The sequence below is a fragment of the Culex pipiens genome, chromosome 2 (assembly GCF_016801865.2).
Source record: "Culex pipiens pallens isolate TS chromosome 2, TS_CPP_V2, whole genome shotgun sequence".
Taxonomy (NCBI): Eukaryota; Metazoa; Arthropoda; class Insecta; order Diptera; family Culicidae; genus Culex; species Culex pipiens.
Window position 1 is genome coordinate 47,386,695 of NC_068938.1, and position 23,295 is coordinate 47,409,989.

Genomic DNA, 23,295 nt, shown 5'->3' on the forward strand with positions numbered 1-23,295 from the left:
CGTCAATTGTACTCGAAAATGACATTTGAGAAGGGCGTAAGTAATTTAAATATTTTTGTATTTTGTAATTTGAAAACTTGTAGGAAATTGGCCGGGCTTTCTGAAAAAAAATACACTGAAAGAAAAATACACGCCACTTCCATGAGATTTTTCAATTTTTAAGTTTAAAAATTAAATTTAAAGGTGATGTCACGATTTTTTTTCATTCAAAATTTTTGAGGAAATACCCTAAAATGTAAAAAAAAAGACTCACGAAAAGTGCAGGATGGTATGTCTCTCCTAGAAAAATAAAAAAATAATTTACTAAAACTGTTTTTTTTGAAAAGTGGTCTAAACGTCAAAATTTTCAGAAACCGATAGTGGGAATTGATTCCCCAGACAATTTTACATGTATGTATAAAAGTCTCCATTTTGACAAACTTTTGGGAAATCGAACGAGCTTTCCGGTAAAAATATTTTAGAGACTGAAAAATCAAGTCTATCATATAGAAATCGCGAAAAACAACCAAAAATCCCGTTTCTTCAACATTTTTATGTTTAAAACCGCTGTATCTTTCCAAGGATTTGACATAGGACAATGGTCAATATGGAGACTTTTATGTAAAAAGAATCGATTCCTACTATCGGTTTCTGAAAATTTTAACGTTTAGACCACTTTTCAAAAAAACAGTTTTAGTTAATGATTTTTTTTATTTTTTTAGGAGAGACATACCATCTTGCACTTTTCGTGAGTCTTTTAGTTACATCTTAGGCTATTTCCTCTAAAATTTTGAACGAAAAAAAATCGTGACATCACCTTCAAATTTAACTTTTAAACTTAAAAATTTCAATTTTCAAATCTCATGGAAGTGGCGTGTATTTTTCTTTCAGTGTATTTTTTTTTTTTCAGAAAGCCCGTCCAATTTCCTACAAGTTTGTCTTTGACCACTTTTTCATACGATGCAACGGCTTTGAGTTACAGTAATTTTCAAATTACAAAACATATAACTCCTGAAGAAGCTTTGAAAAGAATTTTATCCTACCGCGGTCCAAACTGCTATGCTGTAGCTATCTTGAAGAGCTCTTGTAGAACTCCTAAAAAAAGGTTACTTGGGTGATTTAGAGTCTTCAACGAAATTGTAGAACGTTAAATTTTACACCTGAAATTCACACTAAACCAAGTTTTTACAGATTTTGGCAACACATCAAAATACGACAAAAATCTTTAAAAAAAGTTTTCCCATTTTTGGTACAAGTTAACATAAAATCTCACATTTGTTCATGTATTTTTTTTTATTTTTTTATAACTCTCCGCTTGAAAAGAAAATCCTTAGATTTTTTATTTAATATTTCAGAAAACTTACAAGTTAAGGGTTACTCATATTCTCCCATGCTGGATGCTGCCACCACAACTTGAGACTGTTTCACTGATAACTATTGGTTATTATTATAGGTTTGTTGAAAGCAGCAATAATAAAAAAAAATATGCCTCACTTTTAAATGGGTTAAAAAAGATATGGACGCACCCGGCGTCGTAAAGCCACAGGTCGGTTAAAACCTGCGTGCAACTTTGTCTATATAGTTACGGCCAGGTGATGGTCCAGTGGTCAGTGATTAGGCCACCTCCAGCCGGCCACGAGCGCCATTCCGCACCGGAAGTGGGTGAGGTTTGTTATGGTTTGGTTTTGCATCTTGAGAGCTGGTCGAGCTAGCCTCAGTGCACTGGATTTGAGTGTGCTAATTGTGAGCTTTCTGGACGTGGTCTGGCAATTTATGAGCGTGGTAAATTGCATTTTTTTTTCAGAAACAAGGTCATTTCCTGTTTTAGTAGTTGATAGTACGGATGATAGCTTAGAAACAGAAAAAAAAGTTTATTTCAAGCTGAGTTGTTTAGAAACTCAAGACAAGAATCAACATCGCCAAGCTTTTCCACCCAGTCTACATTGCGTGCCAAACGAGAGCTCAACTCAGACAAAAATACAGTTATTAGCTTATCCGTTGCAGTCATCTGCATCAGAGTGCAGAACCTGCAACTTCCAGCTGTGATTTTCCCTACTTATTCCAATCTCTACGACACAATTCCAGCATCGTCGAACGACGCTTTGAAGCTACGAGTAGATGTTCTACATTGCTTTTGGAAAGTAATGTTTGAAAATGTAAACATGAATAACATAAAGGAATCTAAAAGAACATCAAAAATCTCATGAAATAACATCAAATAAAAAAAATATTGCAAACTGAACAAACTATTTTTGCCTCGGGAAATAACAAAACTTGCTCTTAGTACGAATCAGGTTCAAAACACATTCTGACCTGTTGGACGATGAATGAAGGGAAATGCATCAAACCAGATTACCACAAATCAATCCTGATCAGTTGTCCAAAGCAAAACATGCAAAAAATAACAATGTTCACAGTAAAAGTATTTTTTTAATTTCTTAAATTTTTTTCGATTAGATTTTTTATGAAAATTGTAAACAAAACAAAAATAATGCTTTTTTAACAATGCTTCATCCTACTCTCCCGAACAACCTCGAAAGCCTCACAATTTCCAAAGTCAAGATCAAGTTTTCTTTCCCTCCCTCGGTTGGGACTCCAAGTCTATAGCTTGGCTGAGCGATTGACCGCAAACCGAGCGCGCGAGTGAATTTCTCCTCAGAAGTCGAACTTGGTGCACTTGTTGTTCTTTCTTTCGAGCTTCAAGTCAGCGACGATCAGCCTCCGGCCACAAAGATTCTTATCGCAAGTTCATTCGCTCGGCCTTTTGTCTTTAGTTTTTCTTTCACCTCTGTGCAGTGGGAGAAAATGCAGGGAATCTGATCGGGGTTGAGTTCTTTAGTTTTGTAAACAATTTCGTGTTTTAGAAAACTATTTTTAATTAGTTTTTTTTTATAAAATAAATGAACTTTAAACCAAAAAAACATCATCATAATATCAAAAAATAACTATCTATTCATCTATTTTTAATGTTGCTAAAACACAAGCTAAAACATCAACTTTGAGGTAGAATGTTTTAAATTTTTCAAAAATACGTAGTTTTGTGAAAAACTGTTGTATTTAATTAAAATTACAATTTCTTTCCAGATCTTTGAAATTTTTTTGATCTCTTGTTATTTAAATGGCTGATTTAGGTTATTTTTCAAAAACGGGTACGTAGTTTTGTGAAAGTTTTGAGTGTTCAATAAACGCATAATATGAACATTTTGACTGTTCATAAAAAATGTTATTATTTTTTTATTTCATGAAAAAGTTCTAGATCATTCAATTGCTGTATAAGCATACAATCCATAATAATTTTATTTTTATAAGTATATTAAATAAATTATAAATTATTATGAAATTTTCGATCAGATTGCAAAAAAAGTGTATTATTAGTAAAATACGTTGTTTTGTGAATGTTTTGAGTTTTCAAATACTACTGTGAGTACCGAATTATATGAATATCCAATCATTTGAAACCCAAAATTTTGAATTGGTATTTTTTCAGAATATGCGCAAAATGAGAAAATGTTGAGTACTTATAAAAATGCTGTTATTTATGAGTTCTAGAACATTTTGCCTTCCTCACTGAGGTAAGGCGATAATCCTGCTCTAAAAATGAACTTTTTATTAAAAGCTCAAAGACCCACCTTCATGCATACATATCGACTCAGAATCGAAAACTGAACAAATGTCTGTGTGCATGTGTGTGTGTATGTGTGTGTGTATGTGTGAGTGTATGTGTGAGTGCATGTATGTGTGTATGTGTGTGTGTATGTATGTATGTGACCAACAAACTAGCTCATGTTTCTCGGCACTGGCTGAACCGATTTGACCCGAACTTGTTGCATTCGACTTGGTTTCGGGTCCCATAGATCGAGTTTTATACAGATTGAAGTTTCGATAAGTAGTTCAAAAGTTATGTATAAAAATGTGTTTTCACATATATCCGGATCTCACTTAAATGTATGTAAACTATGTCCGGATCCACCATCCGACCCATCGTTGGATAGGTTATCGAAAGACCTTTCCAACGAGTCCAAAACATTGAAGATCTGACAACCCTGTCTCAAGATATGGTCACTTAAGTGATATTTATGTACTTTTCGTAGCCGGATCTCACTTAAAAGTATGTAAACTATATCCGAATCCACCATCCGACCCATCGTTGGTTAGGTTATCAAAAGACCTTTCCAACGAGTCCCAAACATTGAAGATATGGCAACCCTGTCTCGAGATATGGTCACTTAAGTGACATTTTTGTACTTTTTTATTCCGGATCTAAAAAATAGATGAAATTTGTGTACAACCCCATCAAATCATCCATTGTTGGTAATGAGTGAGGAAGGCTCCAACCACATAGGTGGATTAAGTTAGTTTTTTTATATATATATGAATAATAATTCAAGTTGGCTTTGTTTTCAGAAATACGTAGTTTTGTGGAATTTTGAGCATATTTCCAAAAATACTTAGTCTATCGATGTGCATTAGAGATTTCTTATTATTTAGTACCCAAGTTACAAAAACATCAAATTTTAATACTTATTCAAAAATACTTAGTTAGGGTGAAAGTTTGCAGTATTTTTAAAATAAAATAGACTGCTTTCACTTTGTATAAAACATTTTCCAATCATTTGTTATTTTCTTTTTCAAAAATGCGCAGAAATTGATGATTTCGAGTATTTTTGAAAAATACTTTCATTTTGGAATCCTATGATTCTATTTTAAAAAATAAATGCAAATTACAAATAATAATGAATTGTTTTTAAACAAGCAGTTTTGTGAAAGTCTTGAATTTTAAATAAAACTGTGAAACGACTGAGAAATTTCCTGTCATTGATACCCATAGATGGTAGAAAATAATAAGAAGAGGAATTTCAAAATTTCTTTAAGGGTTAGCAGGGTAATTGGCTAGGCTAAATTCTAGTTAAATGGTTTCAAAAATTTCGTGAACCTGAAGTTTTGTAAACTTTATTTTGTTAACTTCAAATATTAGATCAAAATGGCCTAAAAGTGACAAACTTAATTTTTTTTCACTTTATTTTTGTAAATACATAAAATTGACTCTAAGACAAGTCAAAAACTCAAATATGAGCGTTTTAGGTTGAAATTTGATATTTAAAAGGCTGGTGCGCACCTTTGCCCCGTACTACTCTATTGCAAAAATATAAAATTTAAATAAAAAAAACAAGTTTTGATAAAATTTTGAGTACTCTAAAAAATACTTTGAAAGGTGAATTGTATCTCGATCATTTAATTCATGCAAATAGAGTATGAGTATTTCGAAGATTTTTTCACAAACAAAATAATTTGAAATGTTTATGAAACCTTCGAAATCAAGTTCGAAATATTATACATTTATTAAACTGGTAATATATTTTCATCAAAATAATTTTCCTATGTTTAGAAGGATCAATTGAGCAACTTATTTTCATCGAAAAGCTTGAGATTTTTTTGACTGATTTGAAAACTAAATTACATAAAATTGATTTATTGTGAATGATAGTCGATGGGATCCTAACCCGATTTTTTAGGCCAAGTATTGTTTTAATTTGGTTGTCCTAGATATGGAAAAGGGTGCATATATTCAAAAACCCACATTTTAGGAAAAGAAACAAAAACGAAAAAGCAAGTCAAACTGCCAACTTCAAATGTTGGTCCACATAAAGTTAAATGTAATTTTTCGTCTACAAAACCAAATTTCTAATTCTACGGTTATTTTGTTAAACAACGTAACCTTTCGAGAATACGCTCATGGTTACGTCCTATTGAAAAGTTTGCGTGAAATTCTAGGGTCACTGTACGCCTCAAAGTATAAATTTCAGTAACATGAAGGTTCGATTCCAGCGACACCTCAACATGTTGTCAAACAAAACTAACATGATCTAATTAAAGTTATCACCCTCCAATCATCTTTCCCGCAACCAAACCAACAAAAACCGGTGACAGAACCTTCCGCTTCGAGCGCATTCTGATATCCCGCTGTTGGTCAATGCCTCTTCCGAGCATTCCGTTTGCATAACACCACCATTCTGTCCCTCCGTCCGTCCGTCAGCAGAAACGCATCAAGAGACATCAACGTGTGCAAGCGATGAACCTCTCCGTTCTTCAAAACCTGAAATAGATAAAAGTCACGCACATCCTTCACACAACCACCAACAAAGATCATCTTCACCGCGTCAAACGGTTCAAGATCTTCTCTACAAACCCGCGCTCGCGCAGGTCACGTTCACAGCTCATCTCTACACAACTCACCACTACCACGGCATAAGCTGAATACAGACGCTCACTCAAACTAACGCGACCTGAAGCATAAACTCTCTCTTCTCAGCGCATCGCACTCACGTTTGAAGTGCTGCTTTCCACTTGTTTGCACCTTTCTTTTGCTGATCGCGACGGCTCTCCTAACATTTTCAGCATGTTCAGCGCGCGCTCCGAAGAGGTCTCTCTCGCGCTCTCTCTCTCTTTGTGGGGTCTCTTCTTCTTGCGCTGAACACACACACACGGCACGGCATTTGCTGAACAGGTCGGTCGGTCGGGCGGTCGCCAGCTCGACGATCCCCGGTCAGTATACGTCTAACGTCTTCAGTGTCAAGGTCTCCTTCCCGGGATCTTTCTCCTGAAGATCTGGCGTGATCTGGTGTTCTCTGCCGCTGCAGTTGCTGAGCTGTTGGGCTTGAGCTGTGAATCGGAAAGAGAAGAAGTGTGCGCAGCGTCGTCGACCTGCTTGATCCCGTTGTTTCCCCGTTGATTGCGCGGCGAAGAAGATCCGAGTGTACGGCCTCCGTCGGAAGATCGCGATCGCGAAGATCGTACCTTGGGTACGTTGGGTGTAGAGACCTGCTCAAGTGACATCGGCATCCGAAGAAGTGTTGCGCAAGATCGCGTGAAGATCGGCGGAAGATCGCTGGCTGCAAGTTCGCCTGCAAGTTCAAGTTCAAAGTGAGTTTTGGTTGCTTCTTCCTCTCGTTTTGGGTTCTTGTGGTGGTGGTGATGATCCTCGTCGATCAGCGACGATGCATCGCAAAGAAAGATCGATGCAAGACTTGACGTGTAGAAGAGAGACGATCGCTTCGTGAGCTGTGTGTGCCAAGCGAGAGATGCAAAACAACTTTCAACAAGTGGAAATAACTGTGAACTAAATTAAAGAATTGACCGCGCAGCCGAGTGTGTGTGTAAGTGGAAGAGTGCGAAAGAAAAACTCTGGAAGAAGGGGGACAGCAACCCGATTCGATCCGCGGTCAGGTTGAAGGAACATACCTCAAAGAGATCGCGGACACCATTAGCTACAAGAAGAAGAAAAAGAAAGGAGATCATGGAGGAAACACACATTAAAACTCATCCAGCACAAACAAGTTCGGGACGCGATCGTGTGTGTCATGTCGACCTGTAACGTTGACTTGCTTTCTCCAGCTCCCCAGCAACCGATCGGATGATCTCGGGGGGCCCTTCTCCAGGGAGACTTCAAAGCAAACCCACCGTCCTCGTACCCAGAACGCATTCTGCCCATTAATTAAGATAAAGACTTTCGGGGTTCGCTACGGTGCCCACCGGAAAATACCTGGATCCCTTGGGACTGTTCCAAGAAGTCGCTCAAAATTTTAGTTTGCGCAAGTTGGCGCAGTGAAAGGTTCGGGACCTGTTTGGGTTTGCCAACCAACCAACCCGTCTCCTCTCTCTTCGATACAGTTATCATGGGCTCTGGCAGAGGTTCTCGGAGTTGGGGTTGTGGGGAGATGTGTAGTACACTGGACGCGGGGGGCCACTTGCATTTAACTGTACTTTTTGAAGCCAGTAAGCGTTCTTGAACGCTGATGGTTGGTCCGGTTTTAATTGCGAGTCTTGCTCTGGATAGATGGATCCGACGGTGAAGTTCTTGCAGGGAATATTACGCGGCCGAGGCCGGATTCCAGTACGTAGCTGGATGAGCGAGTTGAATTGGCTTGTTTTTTATGAGTGTGGTTTGGCAAGGGTTTTGCGTCATGGGAAATTTTTAATGTGAACTAAGACCGTTGCAAATATTTTTCAAAATTTATTTCACCCGCTTCACCGCTTCAAAATCGGTCCGAAAAATCAGGGGGGAAAATATATTTTTCAAAAAAAAAAAAGTTTTTCTGCGACTGAGAATCAGATCTATTGCGGGCTAGCGTTTCTATTTTTCTGTAAAATTTGCTCTTGGCCATGAAATTTGACTAACCCGTGAAATGCCGTGAAATTTTGAATGTTAAAAGAAATTTGATTAGTAATTTTACGATTCCATTTATAATCTCAAACTCTATTCTTCTATTTTTATTTAAAATTTTTTTTTTTTAAATCAAATTTACTAAACATTCGGCAATGTATTATTTTTTTGTGAAATTTTCACTAAATGTAAAAACGGCTATTTATGAAGTCAAATTTTAGCATTGCTGAAATTTAGGAAAACAAAAACAAAAATTTCTACACCTTTATTGCTGATTCTACTTTTAATAAATATGAAGTTCAGAAAATTTGGAGATATATCAGCAAATGCAATTTATAAAATCTTAGTAAATTAAAATCGCTGAAACATAAATTACACTGACGGATTTGTTTAAAATATGCCAAAATGAATCTTACATAACTATTTTTCAACTATGTATTTTTCGTCTAGGGTTTTTTTTTTTTACATCTGAAACTACAGATAACTGTTAAGACATTTTTCTGTTCATAATTGTGTAAAAAAAACAAATTTAAGATTCATTTTTCAGTAGTTTTTAGAGTACCGTAAAACTGTCGTGAAATTCCAATGTTTTGTAATTGGCATGCCACGAAATTACGATTTTTTTGCGATTTTTCACTAGCCCTAATCATTACAATTATTCTACTGTGAGACATTTTCAAAATATCAATGAATTAATAAAAAAAAACTAATCCTTAAATTAAATGTCTTTTTCCGATCGAAATTTGTAAAAATAAAAATAAACGATCTGTAACCTAAATACATCAAAATTAATTGCACACGTATCATGAATAAAAATTTCGGTTCAGGATTTTGGATTGGCCAAGACTGTTGGGCAATTTGAAGAGGGTGAGACACAAATTTAAAATGAAGATTGTATTGGCCTTTGGTCTCTTTAATTTTAAGGCGGGGTTTTTTTTATATGTTTCAACTCTCTTACTTTTTTTGAAATACAGTACTAATTAAAATTATGGACCTTTGAAAAATGTTTGGATCTATTTAAAAACTCCAGAAATTTGTGTTTATTCTAATTTATGGATCGAAAAATATTTTTAAAACATTGTTTAACTTGCACAAGGAACAAATCTTGTATTTTATTTGAAAAGGTCTTTTGAACAAAGAGAGTTCCATAGATAGCTTAAAGGACTTCTAAAACACTATAGAGCAATTCCAGCTCAAATCAGGAATTTTTCTGGTACTTTTGTACCCGACCCTCTTCGAATTCAATGAAACTTGGTAGACATGTTATCCTACGCTTATTTAAGCCATTTTTGTGTATATGGAGCCAAAAGTACTCGAAAATAACATTTGAGAAGGGTGTAAGGTATTTAAATATTTTTGTATTTTGTAATTTAAAATTACTGTATCTCGAAGCCGTTGCGTCGTATCAAAAAGTGGTCAAAGACAAACTTGTAGGAAATTGGGCGGGCTTTCTGAAAAAAAATACACTGAAACAAAAATACACGCCACATCTATGAGATTTTTTGATTTTTAAGACTAAAACTTAAATTTGAAGGTGATGTCATAATTTTTTTTCGTTCAAAATTTTTGAGGAAATAGCTTAAAATATAACCAAAAGACTGACGAAAAATGCAGGATGGTATGTCTCTCCTAAAAAAATACAAAAATCATTTACTAAAACTGCTTTTTTAAAAAGTGGTCTAAACGTCAAAAATTTTTAAAACCGGTAGTGGGAATCGATTCTCCAGCCAATTTTACATAAAAGTCTTTATATTGACCATTGTCCCATGTTAAATCCTTAGAAAGATACAGCGGTTTTAAACATAAAAATGTTGAAGAAACGGGATTTTTTGCTGTTTTTGGCAATTTCTATATGACAGACTTGGTTTTTTAGTCTCGTACATATTTTTACCGGAAAGCTCGTCCCATTTCCCATAAGTTTGCCTTTGACATATTTTTACTGGAAAAATCGAGGAGCATATAACATGCCAAAACTAAAAGTTTGACAATCTATTTTGAACCTACAAGAATAAATTGTATTACGTAATTGTTTTTTTTTTATCAAAAGGGTAATTGTAAGCGTTTTACAAATATTAAATTTGGGATTCACAGATCGAAAAAAAGACTTAAGTAAAAAAAGAGATTTTATGAAATTCATTAATAAATTTCGTAAATGCAGAGCAGTAGCACAACTGTTACAATGCATTCAAAATTTAAAATTTTCAAATTTTCAAACCAATATGATGAAAATAGAAGATAACTAATCAATTCCAACCCAAAATCAAGGGTTCTGATTTTCGGTTCAATGAGCAGAAACCACTCACTCATTGCCTATCCATTCGTCGCCTTTTCCAACCCGCTAGCAATCATGAGCGAATGAGATCCGCAAGCAGCCAGCCACACTACCATGCTCAGCAAAGAGCCATTTTCACAAAAAGCCAGAGCGGCAGTCTTTTTGTCTTCACGTTCTCAGTTTGCCATCAATTTGATTTTTTCTTGGTGGAAATTTCTTTGAATGGTGTCTATAATGTTATGAAATTAAAATAAATGCAAAATTTCATTGATAACATTGATTTTAAGCAGCCCAAATCAACGAGTAACTATAGCGCATTGCATCAGAGAAAAAATGTTTTCAGTTAAGAGTGATCGGAGACGATCGGCCTGCCGGAGAGAGGTTCGGGAGCGAATGGTGTGAAAGTGACAAACGGTAGGAATTCATCAGGGCAGTATCGCGTCGCCTGCTATTTGTACTCGCGAATGATGTGGTTGATTTTGAGCAATCAGGACCCTTGTCCAAAATATGCATCTGGATCCAAGCTTGGTGTAAAAAAGGTTTAAAATGTAATAAAATGCTAGAACATGACTACAGTTGTCATGTACAAGGAGAAAAAAGAGCTTCCAAAATCGTGAACATACATGTTTATGAAAATGGCAACCAAGGACAAAGTGTTCATGTCCCATACAATTTGAACACTTTGTTCGTGGTTCCCATTTTCATTAACGCATGTTCATGATTTTGGGAACTCTTTTTTCTCCGTGTAGGCATTACCACACTAGTTATCCAATACGGATATTTTTTTAACAAGAGCCTTTATTGTACATCTTTTAACTTTACAAGTATTGAATCATGGGGCCGCAGATTGAACATAAGTAAATACCAAAATATGTGCCATTGTTTTTACAGGAAGCTTCAGTTGTATTTAATTTTAAACAATACTAAATAATTTTCCATTAAACATTAATGAATTGTGCTTTTTTATTATTTTTATTTAACGCTCATTTTCCTATTATTGTTCAATGTTAACATACAAAAATTACTAACATAACTTTTTTAAAACCCTTTCTGGCCTGATGGGTCATATACTGCCCATGATCGCATAAATGTCCCATATGCATTTTCATCGTTTTTGAGTTAGTAATGCAGTTTGGTTCAAAGTCGTGTGCTCTTTCAGAAAAGCTTATAACATCCAGTACTTTGTTCTAGAAATCAGGAGGAAATCCAGTTTTTTCACGAAAACTCAACACGTAGCCTTATGTATGGGACAAACTTCAAATGCGTTTTTCTCAGCTTGCTGTTTTTGCATATGGGACATTTATGCGAACATGGGCAGTATATGACCCAAAAATCAAAATTTTATAAAGTAGCTTATGATTTTCGTATGGTCCTCAGGATCACTTTCCCATCATTAACTAAAAAAATATTTTTTTGAAAATTCAGACCTCAAAGGGTTAAAGAAAAGCAATATTTCCAGTGTTGACGTCTTTGAAGTCTTTAGTCAATCATTCTTAAAACATGACAAGAAGTGTGGCGTTCAATCAAAACACCTTCTTCACCCTAAAACTGTGGGTCTCGCTGGCCTTAGTGTTTTTTTCTCTCATTCTCCACCCATCCATGAAATCATAAAGACAACCCATGTTCATATCGAGTAGACCATACAAAATCGTTTACTGTTATTTGAATGGTCGATTGTTGGAGTTTCGGTGATGTCCCTTAAAAGGGGTACAATTTATGAAATTTTGTTATTATTTTTTGCTTTTCCAAAAATTTTAAAAATTGTTTCACGATTTTGTTAGATATTTTTCTTCAATTTTCAGTTTAATTTTCTCTAAATGTGTTCCCAAATCTTATCTAACCCCTTAATCGTCTCACCTTTGTTTTTGTTTTTGTCCTCAACCCCCTTTGGAAAACACTCCTCCCAGTCTGGCGCTTTGCTGGCTTTGTCCATCGCCGCCTCAGACTTTCTTTATGTTGTCCGACGTGGTGGCTACCGAATTTTGACAGCTTCTCAGGTGGGTGAATGTTTTGACGTACTCTGAGCCCGCTGGAACAATGGACCATTTCTTCGGGTGCGTTTTTTTGGTGGGAAGGTATTCGGATCTTGAAATTTTAACTCATAAAGGTGTGAAATCTTGAAGAAAGAAAAAGCAAAAACTTGTCGAGTAGAGTCCAAGCAGGCGGCCCAAATTTGAGAACGGTTTGACACAAGCCTCTGCCGCGTGGTGAAAGTGGACCCAAGTCTGAAGGGGAAGATGATGGTTTCCACGGAAGAAGGTGGTATAGCTAAAAGGGCCAATTAAATGAAATCTAGAGTAGTCAGCTGGAGGGTTGATGTCTGGGAAGTTCCCAAAACTGTCTAGGTCAGGCGAAGTTCAAGTGTACGTTTAGGCGGAATGATGACTCAAAAAATCTGGTCCGATTTTCTTTTTGATTTTACGAAAGAAGACTGAGTCAATTAGTCTACTTCAAATTTTCAATAGTTCTTATTTTTCTTTTTTTTAGCTTAATCTAGATCAAAATATAATAAAAAGCAAATTGACTCATTTGGAACCTGTTAGAATCTGATCATCAAATCATCCTCACTGGCTGGCGTTCTCGTTTTTTTTGCCATAATTTGATAATTTGATCGCAGAAGTCGTTTCATTCGTTCCTCCCAATCTGGCTTCGAGAACATCGAAACAACATTAACGTGAGCTCAAATTAGCTCCAGATAAATCTGAGAACGCGCGATCTTCCCAATCAAATTTGACACGATCTGTCCGATCAATCAACAGACTAACCGCAAATCGACACAACTGGTAGTTCTGTTTTTGGCCACCTTCCCATAGAGGGAGAGGGCGTTGCCCCCCACCGAGGTAGAGGTGGCGAGTAGTTCAAATTACTACTCCAAGTTATCGCTCGATGAGGGTCTACCAGCAATAGCCACTTTGCATATCGGAGAGTGAGTCGTCTCAGGCGGGTGAGATGCGTGGCAAATGAACAATTTTAGTAATTACCTGCCGGCGGTGGCCACCGCCGTTGGATGTTGAGGTGAAAGTGAAATCATAAAGCATAGTGGTTGCCCCCAGCAAAGGCATCTCTTTTTGCTGTGTAGGCACTTTGCGTTTTTCGTGGGTGAACCAGCACAATGTGCGGAGGAAATCGTGCAAACTCGCTGGAATTGATTAGCTGGAAAATTGAAGTTTGAGGTGGAAATCGTGTTTTTTTTTGTGAATATTCCGGGGGTTGAAAAAGTTACAAAAAATGCTTATGAAGATATGACTGATTTAAAGGATTTCCCTATTTCAGGCAGGATACCAATTAAGATAGCTGAGTTTCGATTACGACAAAAAGCATTTGAGCAGTTATCTCAGATTTCAGTCTTTTTTATTTTTTTTGTATGTTGTAATCCAACTGAAACTTTTTTGGTGCTTTTGGTATACCCAAAGCAGCCATTTTGCATCATTAGTTTGTCCATATAATTTTCCATACAAATTTGGCAGCTGTCCATACAAATCAAATGATGTATGAAAATTCATAAATCTGTATCATTTTTTTTGATCGATTTGGTGTTTTCAGCAAAGTTGTAGTTATGGATACGGACTACACTGGAAAATAATAATACACGGTAAAAAAAATAGTGATTTTTAAATTAACTTTTTGTCACTAAAAGATGATTTGGAAAAAACACTACTTTTTTCATTCTCTGATATGTTTCAGAGGACATCAAATGCCAACTTTTCAGAAATTTCTGAGTTATAAATTTTTTAATCAATACTGATTTTTTTCAAAAAATCGAAATTTTGGTCAAACGGCTGTTTTTTCGTGTTATTTTCCGTCTCTTTTATGTCGCTGTTCGAGTGCATGGGGTGATTGGTCATTATAATTAAATAATGGCATCAGTAGTGCGGTGCCTGTGTGGACGCTCAGTCCTGTTTTTTCGTGTTATTTTCCATCTCTTTTGTGTCGCTATTTGTGTACATGGGGTGATTGGATTTCTTCTGATTCGTGTTGTTTTCATCTCTTTTGTGTCGTTGTTTGTGTGCATGGGGTGATTGGTCTTCTTCTTCTTCTTTTTTCTTTATTTTTAGTTCGCGCGTTCGTTGGCCAATGAGTTTATTTTTGTCCTCTTTACATAGTTTTCGATAGAAACGATCCGAATTCTTTTTTTTTTCGAGACAAGCAAATCGTATTGCTGGATTAAGTCCTTTCTATATCATCGATGATCGGAAGGCACGCCGACGAATATGTTTTAAGGCTTATTATATAAAATCATTTTAATGAATCCCTTCTTACATCACCGTTGATCGGAAGGCACGCCGACGAAGAATTTCTGGAGGATCGCGGTCGAATTAATACTATATTTAAAATTCTAGATAGCTATCTTTCGGATTCGATTGTGAGTAGCAGGACTTCGCGGTTACTATGCAACGTATTTTTTGGAGTCTTTTTATATTTTAAATTTATAAGTCCTTCTTTTATCATCGTTGATAGGAAGGCACGCCGCCGGTTAAGTTCGTTTAAGTTATTGTTTTAATTTCATTAAAATCGGTTACGTGGTGTCCTGTTTTCTTTTCGTTTATATTCGTTGATCGTAATAATTTATTCCAACTGGCAGCTTTAGTATTAACTCATGTACTATTTTTGACATTTGCTCGCGTTATCTTAATTGTACCAACAGTAAAAATATACTGATAAGTCCAGCCCATAGCACTACCGCTCGGTTGGCACGCGTTCGATTAAAACAAACTTTTTAAATAATCAATTATTTATCTTTCCGCAGCCGGCTGCCTAAGATTTAAAATTTTAACCGATAAACAAAATGCTCATGGTCACATCACTGCCACTCGTGAATCCTGACCTCATACCCATCTACTAACCCCCTCAAAACTCATGTGATACTTTGTCGGAGAAGCAGTCGATTGGGCGGTCTCTATCACTCAAGTATCGGACTAACATTCCCATCCACTTCCCCGTGACCCTACCACTGGTCGTGGCCGGCGCCGGTATTGATCAGCATGATAGGGGCCTTTGAGAAGTTGCGAAGCGAGGAAAGATAGCACCCACTTATCTTCCACGGCTCGTGGATGTAACTTCTGGAGGTCCTGGTCAATAACGGAGTAGCAACTGCGGGTGGGCACCTATGCTTATGCTTATGCTTATGCTTAAAATCGAAATTTTGGTCAAACTTTCAATATTATGCCCTTTTGAAATGTTAATCTTGATTAAAAAAAATATTGTTTTCATTTCATCGACGTTAGAAAATGGTGGGTTGTTTGGGTGAGACTTAGAAAACATAAATTTGCCTGTTTTTAAACCTTTGCATGGCAATATCTCAGCAACTTTGGGTCATATTAACAAAGTTTCAAAAAGCAAACTATATAGAATTTTCTTAGCTTTTCAAAAATATTTGTTTCAAAAGTGCGCAAAAATGTGCACTAATTTAAAAAAATGAAAAACTGAACTTTTCAAAAAAGTAACTTGAAAGCGGTGCACTTTTTGAAAATTTCACTCAAGTATTTTTTGAATGCAAATTTGATTTTACATCGAAAAATTAACTTGAAACATTTTTGCGACCAATATTTCGATTTTTTGAAAAAATCAGTATGGATTAAAAAAATCATAACATGGTCAATGATTTTTTTCACAACCTGAAAATTTCAGAAAAATTGGCATTTTATGTCCCCTAAAACATATCAAAAAAAAAAATTTCAAAAAAAAAAAACAAGAAATTAAAAATAGTGTTTTTTTTTTGCAAATCAAGTTTTAGCGACAAAAAATTGATTGAAAAGTCACCATTTTTTTTTCATTTTTTCAGTGTAGTCCTTATCCATACCTACAACTTTGCCGAAGACACCGAATCGATCAAAAAATTCCATCAAAGGATACAGATTTTTAAATTTTCATATATCATTTTTGTATGGACAGCTGCCAAATTTGTATGGAAATTTATATGGACACACTAATGATGCAAAATGGCTTCTTTGGGCATATCAAAGGCACCAAAAAAGTTTCAGCCGGATTAAAAAATACAAAAAAAAAAAACGAATGACCGAAATCTAAGAGAATTGCTCTTATAGGAAACACATTTTCTTCGGTGCTGTGAAACTTAACTCCAATATTTCACAAAATTTATTAAAGAAATTTTAAATTTAGCAAACATGATGTTAGAAAAAAGTGCAGTTTTCAATTCATTGTTAACCTTCACGTTGTTGAAGTTTACGAAAAAAAATATGCTCCTTAATTTTTTGAGTCAATTTATGAAAAATATTTGATTTGTGAAAAATATTTTCAAAGATCTTTATGTTTAAAATACGAAGAATTTGCTTGTGTTTATACAATTATTTCAAGCTGAATATTATTCTCAAAAGTAAATCTGGATTTTTTATGGGAGCCTTGGTAACTGATCTTTTAAAATATCAATTGAATACAAGTTCTTTAAATAAAATGCAAAGAAAAAGCAATCGAACTGCTGAAAATTTAATTTAAGGTTTCTTCTGTACTGTTATAGCAAACAATTTAACATTTTTTCACATTTATTCAGATGGAATACACTCATCCCTCATATTCGGAACAGTTTACAGATCGGCCAATGTTCAATAAATCATATAAAATTGATAATTGAACATAATGATTTGCTTTTACCTTCATGTGAAAGCTTTTCTTGCGATCTTTCGATTGATGTATAGACCGGCTGTACATTTTTACGATTTATATCAAGTTTTCGAAGAAAAACATTGACCCTTGAAATCCACAAATTCGGAACACTTTTTTCTTACGATGTAAACAAACTTTTTTTTCTCTCCAGGTGTACATATTTTTTGCAAAATAATGATTTTGCACTCTGAAACCAATAGAACTCATGGTTAGTGATGTTTTATGAATGGTCTGATAACTTTTTTGTGAAAATATCAGTTAAATTCAGGTGTTCCACAATTGTGGGAGACACAATAACATCCCACAATCATGGAACGGTCAATTTGGAGGCAGTATTTTGCTGCTCTGGATAAAATAGTCTTGAAATGCAGTTTTTGTTTGAAAAGTATTACTTTTACTGGTGAAATAGCAAGATAATATCCAAATAAAGGCCTTAAAAATAGCATGGTCGGCAGAAAAGTTGCATTTTGCATTCTATTGACAAATTACCACAAAAGTGTTCCAAATTTGTGGGTGTTCCGAATATGTGGGATGACTGTAACTGTTTATTGGAATTTTGTTGAGATTTGCTCAGTATGCAACTGTCAAAGTGGTGATGTTGTCAATTGCATGTTTTAAACATAGTGATACTAAACAAACTTGTTTTAGTACATTTTAATTGCTTTCAAACGGTGCACCTTATGGAAATAAACGACTGAAAATTTGAAAAATTGAAAAGCGGAAAATTATAAAATATCTTCCCATAAATCAAATTTTAAAATCCACGCACAAAAATTATGATTTTCAATAAATTTGACATTCACAATTATATATAATGTACACTTGAAGTGAAGCCATCCATAATTCTCAGTGGATCTGCAGATGCACTGACATGCTCTGTATTTAATCAAATATCAGTACCAAAATTAGTCAGTAGTAAATAAGGTTCTTAAATAAAAGTGCATTTAATTTTAAACAATTTTACTATGGAATCATTGACGATGTAAATATTTTAATAATGCTGATAAGTTTATCCGAATTTCTTAAAAATATTGGCATAGAAACAAAGTTATAGCTTCGATCGATTTATAATCATTTAAATCAATCTTTACGACAAAAATAAAATAAATGTTTATGTACACCCCATTTTTTCAAAAGGGCAGTTTGCCTACAAAGACACTTTGCCTCAATACCAATCCATTTACACATTAAGTGCCCTACATCGAAAGTGTCAAAATGGGGCACACATTAATTCGATCCATCCCTCACCGAAACGCCACCCAGCCCTTCAAACGCCAACTTCACGCCTCTTTTCAAGCTCAATTTTCATTCAACACTCCTACCAACACTTTTCACTGCCACTTAAAACACATCAATCACTGACCGAAAGGGAATCAATTCCAGCCACGACTCCACGAGACTCCACATTCCTTACCCACTGTTCCCAATTTCCAATTACGTAAAATCAAACAACACGGAGAGAGAGTAAAATCGAAAGTGTTCACGAACGACCTTCAGTCCACGGTCTAGAATCAGAATCTTACAGGTTCAAAAAACTATGGAGAAAACCGGTTCGATTCCAGAGAAAACTATGTAAAGATCACACGGTGTGAGTTGTGGGGGCGGCAAAAGCCTTAACCCAGTGCCGGTCGTTGCTCCAAACTCCCGAAATAAAACCTGTCCTCTCTCCCCACTTGCGTTGGGTTGAGACTAATGAACGGATCGAACAGTCATAACTTGGAGGGGGAGTTTTATTGTTTCCAGTCGATCTTCAGTTTGAACGAAATTGAAATTTCTCACTGTCTGAAGTTGCATTTAAAAAAAAACTCAATACTCAAAACTCAATATTTACGTAAGTTGAAGCTATAAATCCGGTTAAAAAGAGTATTAAAACAATTGATTTTTTTCACTGTGTCCACTTCATGATCAGTGAAACTGAAGAAAAGGCCAACCCACCAAACGACCTTCGTGGTCCCCTGTGGGAACAAACAACTCACGCCCGAAGATCAGTGGGAAGTTCCACCGAACGATTCAAGCTCAACTCTTACCCGAGGTTTCAACTCGCTTTCTCTTCCTGGATTTTGGTTTTGGATCTGTTTGATGAACGGGTTTGTCGGGAGTGGAACTTTTTTTTTCAGAATCTCTAACATTTTCTCTCGGGTGTGGGTGCGAACGAGACAGCTTCAACCTGTCTGGTGGTTTGCTTACCCGATTAACCCAAATTTAGAAAGTGAATAAACGTTGAGAATGAGAGTGGAGGAGGGAGCTTCGGTGTGATATGAAAGTTAACAATGTTATTTGCTACCAATTAACACTGAATTAAGTTATTGAGATTTTGCGAAAGTGATGATGAAAGCTTTTCAAGTTCTAATGTCTTATTATGTTCGAATTTAAATTATCTGGCAAATCAACGGGAAAATATCATCGAAGTTTGGTTGAATTTGTTTGCCAGAGTCCCGATTTATGATTACAAATGTTTACGGTAGTCAGGCATGCACGTGTGTCAAACGTGTTCTGACCTAAAATCCCTTTGACCAGTTGTCGCACATACATACATTTTCAGGGTGTGTCAAGATAGCACGACAAGATTGATACTTCTTTCATACAACGATGGACGGAGTTTTTTGGTTTTTATTGAATATGTCAGGATTTGATTTGATAATTAGTTCCTGAGAAAAATCTATTTGATTACCTTTTCCAAACTAGATTAATTGACATAACGACAACAAAAATGCCTGTAATGGTCACTTGTCCTCAAAACCTACTAAACTCAGCAGCAATAGTTGCTAAATGCCATTCATAGCGTCGTATATTACAACCAGAAGCCGCGAAATCGATTAGCCCTGTCAAACAACATTGACAACCGCAACAACAGCAGCAGCAGCAGTGAAAGCAACAATCATCAAAACATCGACACGCGCAAATTCCTTCCCCGAGGTATCCACGCACACGGGACCAACCGGTTGGAGACCAAAAACTTGCATAAAATTGATTCGTGTTGCAAGAAGGGAAAGCCATTTGGCCAAACACTTGGGCCACTGCAGCTGAAAGCAAGAAGAAGAAGAAGAACACAAAGTGTGACCTCATAACATACACACATGAGCACACAGACACACGCGCAGCCAATGAGGGGTGACAACGACGACGAGTTGACAACGACGCGAGTTTGTTGATGATGTTGAACACAGAAAGAGAAAGAGCCCCGGAGAAATGGAGGTCCGACATAACCTCAATTGGCTAGGTTGGATTGTGGTGCGAGGGAGGGGGGAGAGGGAGTTTCGGAAGAGCGAGAGACAGGTGAGCAGAATCTCATTGCCTCATTTCGCGGCTCATCTTACTCTTTTCTGGTGCTGCGGTTGTCTGAATGGTTGAAATGGGCAGGAAAACGCTGTCATTTTGCGTGAGATGCCAGATTGTCACACATTCCTCTATGGTGACAGTGTGTGGGGTCGCCCAGCGGATGCTGGTTTGACAAGCGCTTAAAGATGTGTCTGTCATTAGTTAACCCATTTCTGCATATAAATTCCTGACAAGAAATATGCGGGAATGGTGGTTCAACATGGTAGCAAATTGGTTACACCAATGAATGACTTGATTGGCAGCTAGCTACGAACCTAAATTATTGAACAATTAACTGAATAGATTTTTAAAATAAAATATTGAATTTAACATTTCATTTAATTTATTGTACGGATTCTGAACGGACCTGAACTTATCGATGGATTGATCTAAACATAAAATTTGGTATAACAGACGTGAAGAGAATATCTCTTACCATTCTAACACTTTTTTTAAGTTTGTAAATCGTCAGCTGTGTGCTATCTTGTGACAACGACCATTTAGTACTTTTCGAGATAATCGATTTTTAAAGTTTGATGATAAATATTTTCAAAACTATGAATGGTAGAGCCAATCTTTATGAAGCAATCGGTTCGTATACTATCGCTTAACAAACGCTCCTAGTTTCAACTAATTTGGTTACATCAGTTAAAAGATACAGTAAATTTTGTAATCAAAAATCTGAAAAGCACGTGTCACAAGTGTGTTTCGAAAGTAAGATTGTACTACGTGTCACAAGTGTGCACAGAATTTCCATACAAACTAAAATAGGCCAAAATCAATATTTTAACCGACTTAATCAGTATATTTTCAAAAAAAAACATTGCATTGCCTTCAGAAAATGTGTATCAACATAAATTTGTGAAAAACAAGACAAATTTTCCACATTTTCCAACAACATGTATGACGTGTCACAAGTGTGCACGATCATTTTGATGATAAAATGGTCTATGTCACAAGTGTGTATTGCGATATCCGGGAAACGGAAGCGAGTTTCCAAAATCGGGTTAAAGCATCTTGTAGTGTTTGTTAAGTATAGCAAAACGTCATCATTAACTCATTTACGACCAAAATGGTCTATGTCACAAGATAGCGCACTGCTGACGAAATACGTTTTGATTGTCAACCATTCATACCATATTTAGTCTGAATTTTTAGTGATATCCGTGATCCAAGAGGTTCAAGGTAGAACGAAGTTCGCATAAAAATAGGAGTGGAATATCTTTTCAAACCTTAAAAAAGAGTTTTATAGGTAAGAGATTTCTGTGCAAATCTGCTCAAACAAATATTTTTCAAAAGATCGATTTACGTAGAAGACCAGGTCACGGCGTGACTGGAACAAAATATTGTAAACCTAGATACCCCATCGGAAATTTATACGTAGAAAGTTGTGTTTTACCGGCCTGAATCAAAATCTGTATAAATAAAAAATACTTTCGGTGAAAATCGCGTTTTTGAAAATTTTTAGGTATGAGGTATGATATATGCTATTTTTATTTTTTTATGAAAATTATGTTTTTTTTAATTTTTAGAACGCCATATAATCGAGCGTCTAATTTTCCCGAGCAGGGGTAAATAACACGGGAATACCAAATTTTTGTATTACTTGGGCAAATAACAGGGACCAAAATGTGCCCTTGGTTGCCCAGTAATAGATGGTAAAATACCATGAAATCATACCAAGGTCTTGTATGTGGAAGGGCACAACAATACCAATCCATGTTATTCCAAAGGTAAAATAATACCACAAAATAAAACCACTTATATACCAAGTTGAGGTCTTCTGGATTTTTGAACATTGCTTGAATACCAAAACTTGGTATTGCCATGGTTTTATTTTTAGGTATTCCCGCGCACTTGGAAAATCAGATTTTGGTATTCCTGTGGTCTTCCAAATACATGATTTTGGTATGATTTCATGGTATTTTATCATCTATTACTGGGCAACCAAGAGCACATTTTGGTCGCTGGTATTTGCACAAGAAATACCAAAATTTGGTATTTTCATACCATTTTTAGTGCAACAGTTGCAGTTAGTGAAAAAACGGAAATGATCCATATGCAACAGCCAAATCTACTCACCTGATGATTCCATGTTGTTCTTAGTGATATTCTTCACCACATCGAATGCATTTGTCATTGACGGCCTATGCTTGAAGTTCTTGAAGATTCTAAAAAATAACAAGATTGAAAAATAAGTATTATTAAAATGAAACTGGATTGAAATTCATTAAAATTCAATAATCTGTTGATTTACTCGTTTTTTTAAAGTATTTGGTTATCCCAACTTAGAGAAATTTCAACGTTTTTTTTTTTTTAAATCTTAGTGGGTATATAAAAAAATTGAAAATCAGCTTTAACATTTTTGGGTTTCAAGTCATTTTAGCGCAAAATTATTTATCTCATCAAAATTTATAAAAAAAAATCCCATAGTTTCAGAGGAATTTGATGAAACCTTTAAATACCAAAATAATACCAAAATGTGGCATCCTGACTTAAATTTTTTTCCACAATTTCAAGTAATTTCTTCAGGGAATATATCAAAAATGTTTAAAATCAAGTTTGAATTTTCCGATTTTCAATGAAAGCATCCGCTTTGAGACATCATTTTAGCGCAAAATTAATTATTTTGTCAAAATTGGTCAAAATTTTCTCATAGTTTCAGAGGAATTTGATAAAACACTGTAATACCAAAAGAATACCAAAATGTGGTGTTCGACCATTGACAAATTCTGCAATTTTGCAATATCAAAACAATACCTTAAATTGGTATGATAGCACATTTTGCTCTTGCATAATCCTTAAGACAAATTTTAAAGGGTCCATGAATACCAAAATTTGGTATTGATACCAGAGAAAGGTATTATTACGCATTTCCCTTGTTATTTACCCATGCTCGGGTTACATATAAGTCTCTTAGACACCATAACAACCTCTTCGGGCA

The 23,295-nt window shown here is 35.6% G+C and overlaps 1 protein-coding gene across 1 annotated transcript in view; it reads left to right on the plus strand.

Annotated features, from left to right (window-relative positions):
• The first annotated feature begins 6,549 nt into the window (after positions 1-6,549).
• Positions 6,550-23,295, plus strand: part of LOC120422521 (mucin-5AC) — a 77,907-nt gene continuing 61,161 nt past the window's right edge. The window contains exon 1 of the mRNA XM_039585975.2: positions 6,550-6,900. The gene's annotated coding sequence lies outside the window, so the exon portion shown is untranslated. The remainder of the gene's footprint in view (positions 6,901-23,295) is intronic.